Genomic DNA, 5,821 nt, shown 5'->3' with positions numbered 1-5,821 from the left:
TCTCAAAAAAACCCCATACAATATCAAATCTCTCATTCTGCATGGTTTTCATGAATGGTGGAATCTGGTGGAAGCCCAGTGGAAGAGGACAAGACAAGTCTGAGCAGGAGGAGACACAACCACAAACAGAAGATCAGAGGGGAGACACAGGGTTTTTCTCTGCTGCCCAGATTACCCAGAGCCCATGAAGAGGCCCCAGCACATCTTAAACCTGATGCTGGAGAGCTGCCAGATGAGGTCTCAGCAGGTCTAACTCCTCATGTCTGGCTGAGACACTTTTCACCTCCTGCCCACTTGCCACATCCCATCTCCAGCCCCAGCCCCACTCCCAGCCCCTGAGTAGCCAGCTTGCAGAGGAGCATCTCACGTGCTTAAAGCCACCAGGCAGGTCCCACTGAAATTCCCACATGCACAAGATGATCCTTGTGCCCAAAATGATCCTCACGCCCTGCACCACCTCCGGTTGTTAGGACCCGTTTAGCAAAGAAACCAGCAGGCCATTTGAAAAGTGCCACCCAAGTGCATAAGAGCCGTTTGGCAGCTGAGTTGTTTCCTCCTAGCAACCCATGAAAGCATGGCAACTCACAGCCTCATGGTGTCTGCCACATGCAGACAAATATATTAATTTTCTAGGAAATAGTTAGCTCTTACGGTGAAACTTTAGTAACAGTCAGCTGCAGTTGATTTAATCCACTGCCATTACAACAAGCTAATGGGCTAAAAGCATGGTTTAATTTATTTATCTGTGTGTATATATACATATATTATTTTTCTCCTGGAATAAACAGTTTAATTGGTGGGAACGGAAAGTAGTGAATAGGGACTGAAATGGATTATCTTCTGAGTGTGATTTTAGCAACATACGAATAGTATCTTTCGCCCATAAAGAAGACTGACAAGAGAGTGCCTATTGCTCTGTGAAACTTGCTTCAGGATAAAAGCTGTTGTTTCTTGGAGGCAGGATCTCTGCTGGCTCTGCATGGCTGTGCCACCTCCTTCCTGCGGTCCTGACCTGTCACCCTCAGGCTGAACTTTGCATATGAAAGGTTTTGGACTTGACTGGATGTGCTGCTCAAGATTCCAGCTTAGTCCCTCCGTACACGAGGACTAATTCCTGTTAGCAGAAAACAAAACATGTTTTCTTGTTCCTGTTTTAGCTGCACCATACGGGAGCTGCTAATGTAGCTTAGTTTATCCTTACTGGTGCCTGATCCCATCCTCTTTATTCAGGAGCCCTGTTCAGGGAGGGCCAGGTCTTCACAGGCTATCCCTACCTCCCTCACCAGCATGCCCAGGAGCAGCTCTTCTGCCAGAGCAAGGCTTCAAGGTTCCATGCTGGGGAGGTTTGGTGTTATGAGCAGCCTATAATGCTATCTTTACAAGAATGCATCAGCTTCAGATGCTATCTTTCTCTCATGGAAATCTTTAAGTTTGATTCAGTTTTATGCTACAAGCCATGTGCTATATAGCTCATAGTGCTATAGTATAGGAGTCCATGCAAAGGGGTATTTACCAGAAACTCTTAATGACATCTGTGCCTCAGGATCACTCATACTTAAAGCAAAACAAAACAAGGAGAAAAAAGAAATGGGGGAGGGAGAAGAATGGAGCCAAGTGTGTGGGGCTGCTCTGCTCAAACAGCACATGCACAATGATTTATGAAATGCAATCCTATTCTCAACAATCACCACAGGCTACTGACACATGGCAGCTGATGGAGGTAAGGTAATTAGAAAACCCCAGCTTCTCTTGTTACTCACTGGGAGCTAAAATGCAGGTTTTATCGCAAACACCGAGTAGTTTTGATGAAGACCATATTCACGTTCAACACTGAACCTCCTGGTGACCACAACAGAGGTTGCCAGTTGAGGGGAAATAGTTGAACCTGCCCAGGTCCCTTCTCAAGGTGGGCACCCACCCCACTCACCCCTCACCTTGCCCGCAACCTTGCTTGCCACTATCCCAGTGGGAAGAAGGCAACGGCCCAGGCAGTATCACAAGGAGTACAGCTCCAGTGCTTTAGTGGTTATCTCTGAGTTGTTTTCACATCCTCCTTAGCCTAAGTTGGTTCTCAGTGGAACAAGGATCTTAGCTGGGAGGAACCTATTCACAGAGGAAAAACAACTCTGGGGTCTCAAGAAGTCAAAACCCACGCAGCCTAAAGGGTACCCAAGTACTGCTAGTGTCTTTATTTTTTCACTTTACCTAAATGCTCACAGTGAATTTTCTTCTGGTTAAACTGCAGTTCCTTAAAAGCAGTTTCTTTATAATGGAAAGGCTGACTCAACCTTCACTCTAATAACCAGGAAAACACAACTGTAAAATGAAACAACAAATCATTGCTCTGACAGTAATGAGGCGCTCACTTAGACATTTATCTGTCCTTTTACAGGGCAGTAATTTTATGGTTGAAAAGACCTGGTTTCAAACTTCATGTGCGGGAAGAAATTGCCAAGCCCTGGCCAAAATTGCCTTATTTAGCAGATGGTAACATTGTACATAATTAATGCATTCATTTTCTTTCTTAAAAAATAGTAAATGCAGCTTATTTGAATTTCCTCCTGAAAACTAAATTTATTACCTACAAAACACAGAGACTGTGCCAACAGTTTCAAGGAGATTATATCCTATATTCCCCCCATTTTCTAACTGTTTTCCACCAATATCATCACCTGGGTGGCTCTTCACCTCTCTATAGGAAACTTCAGAGCTAGTGACAGGTTTCTCCTGTCCCTTTTATTCCTCCATGTTTTCATGGTAAAGGTTTATTTCCTTCACTTCCATTTAAAATGCAGAAAGACTGCCACTTGTTTGCTGAAAATGACTTTAAATTCATCAGTTCTCCCAAACCTAATAAAGTGGCATGTTTACAATGTTAAAGGAAATCAGGTGTTTTAATGTTAAATGAAAAAAATCCATATTTATGTAGTGTTATAATAATACCATTTGCCTGGCCTTTCTCAGTCTATTCATCACACAGAAATCTCCCCACAAGTTGCTGTGGAGCCTGCGTGCTGGAATGCCATGCAATAATAAGCCCAAATTCACCATAAATAATGTATTGCAGCAGCCTCCCCCCTTGCTGATGGCAGCCACAGCAGTGGGGCACACGTGGGGAAAGAGTCAGTCCTCAGGCACATGGCAATGAGGAAAGAGCAAAGGAAACCAGGTGGGTACCACTGCTACAGCCCCCTTGTGCTGCTCACGCAAATCCCATTCGTGCTACTGGTTCCAACACACAAGTGCTGCTGGTCCCTTTCATGCTGATGGTCCTACTGCAGAGAGCTGGAAGCAGAGAGCCTGGACTCTCGCAGGGCTCCTAGGTCACAGCTGGTGATGCCTCTTCATTTTGAAGGCCATTCTCGAGTGCTGCCATGGAAGCAGGGGCACTGTGCACAAGTGGACTGTAACATATTTTTTGGCATTCAGCCATGCTGTTCCCAGCTCCATGTGCACTGCCAGCCATTTTGTTGCCTAAGTCCATGGTGCTAAACAGTATTGCCTCAAGTGAAAAGTTCCCCGCTGCTTGAAATCCTCCCTTTAAAGGGTAGAAACCTGGCCCATCCTGGGCAGTGATGCAGGTGACGGAACCTCTAGTTTTATGAGAAGAAAGATTTTTAATCTCCTTTGTAAATTCAGTGGTTAGGTGTGCACCTCTCAGCAAAAAATTAGGAGGATTCAGTCATTTCCATTAAAGTGGGTAACAGCAGAGTCCCTTTGGCAAGTAATATTTGCCAGGCTATGTTTTATATATGTAGTTTCCCTAGCCAGGTCCTACCTCACTGCAGCTGGGCTGAACACACTGTGCTCTGGATGTAGCTCTGCAAAAGAAATACCTTGTTTACCTCTTACATGTCACTTGTTCCCACAGTCTGAAATACACCATCACCCATCACCCTATTCACAGAGGTCTGCTCAGAGGTGTTAATGGCATGGGCAAGTTTAGCCTTCGCTGGCACATTTACTTACTTTTGGGTCCCAGCATGGTTATTCTCACAAATCCTGGAGAATCGTCAGAATAGGCAGGTATAATCCTAATGTCTGGATTTTAAGAAACAAAAATCTTCCTTTCCTTTCCTTTCCTTTCCTTTCCTTTCCTTTCCTTTCCTTTCCTTTCCTTTCCTTTCCTTTCCTTTCCTTTCCTTTCCTTTCCTTTCCTTTCCTTTCCTTTCCTTTCCTTTCCTTTCCTTTCCTTTCCTTTCCTTTCCTTTCCTTTCCTTTCCTTTCCTTTCCTTTCCTTTCCTTTCCTTTCCTTTCCTTTCCTTTCCTTTCCTTTCCTATTAAATTACCCTAAAAAAATAAATCCTTTAGTTTGCCCAACAAGCTGAAGCCCTTCATGGGACTCCCCACCAAGAGATGTGGTGCTCTACTGCTAAGCAAGCCTAGGGAGAGAGCTTTCAGAGAGGCACAGCTTGCTTCTTCTTTCCTGCTGAGTGGAAGGGCACTGTTATTTTGTTCTAACACATAGGTAACTGAGGCACTAAGTGATGATTTATGGTGGCACAGCATGGCAGGGTATGAATCACAAGTCGCAGACTAACGTCAACTCTCTGCCCTTACCTGTTGCAAAATCCAGTATCTATTCTTCTCTGGCCAAGGCCCCATGTGACTTGTTTATCCTTCCTGAACTTTTATATTCTGCGTTATGTTCAGAGATTGGCATAGGTCTATAATAAAAGCATTCTGATTTTAAGAGGAATTAATGAAAGAGATGCTGAATTTCTATCTAGTAGTTCAACTACTTTCATAGAGGTATGTAGAATATATATCTTTAATTGGTAGCCATCTCTTGTCCCCACTCCTGCTGAACCACCATCAGACTCTACTCTGTGGTTTTATGCTAGAGAACATCTGGAGAGCATGTGTTTCCTTGCTTCCTTCAGCTGGCTGTCGTTGCCAAATTTCAGTCTTCCTTGTAACTCCAGTGCTCAGCTTGAGTATCTTTACTTGCACCTGTAGATCTCAGAGCCAGCAGCTCCTGCACTCAGATATACAAAGCTACAGACACTTCACACACAGGCTTCTGGGGTTAATAAAGAAATCTTGTCTCTACTATGTAGACTCTACAATTGTGGTATCTGTGATGATACAGTAGCACCAAATGTGATAACACAGATCTCTGTGGTACTGCAATACACAGAACACCTTTCTGTGTACAGAAAAGAACCACTGGACCCTGCAACAACGTCTCCTTTTAAATGGCTTTAAGATGATGAGGCATGTAGAGAAGTGAATGACATTGTTTTGGCATATTTTTGAATTAAAAGAGGGGAAACCTTTTTATCTCTGGTAACCACTGATTGCAATATTGAGATGTATTACGAGAAACATTTTGTCATGATAAATCATCACATTGTACTCCGAGCCTTGTAACTTTTAAGTCTTTTGCCATTAAACTTTCTTGATTTTCACAGTAGTAAATTGGTAATCAGTCTTTCTGACACTTTTTTATATAGAGAGGCAATACTTCCAGAGCTTTTATCACTGTGGATTTCAGGATAACGTAATGAATAGAAGAAGCCAAACCCCTGTCTCACTGTTGGCATTTATTGGAACAGTCAGGAACAAAACAAATGTGTTGACATTTGCTTCGTTAAAAACAGCAAACTGAATAACAGAGCATGCAGACTCTGTAATGTGATCCTGGCTAATATGCTTCTTTCCTGTTTCCCCACCTTTGTACTTAATCCCGAGTTCCTCATTGGTTTTCAGTGTGTAGATTATTTCCCAATGCAGAGATTTTCTTATGATCCAGTTTACCTTTCACCTTTTCTTTTACCTTTTCTTTCTCCTTTTACATCAGCCTACTGCTAAGTAGCAT

Source organism: Neopsephotus bourkii, unplaced genomic scaffold, assembly GCF_033783945.1.
Source record: "Neopsephotus bourkii isolate Nb327-2 ecotype Australia unplaced genomic scaffold, CSIRO-AGI_Nbou_v1 NB_1765, whole genome shotgun sequence".
Taxonomy (NCBI): domain Eukaryota; kingdom Metazoa; phylum Chordata; class Aves; order Psittaciformes; family Psittacidae; genus Neopsephotus; species Neopsephotus bourkii.
The sequence above is the reverse complement of the archived record's forward strand: the minus strand, read 5'-3'. Positions refer to the sequence as shown.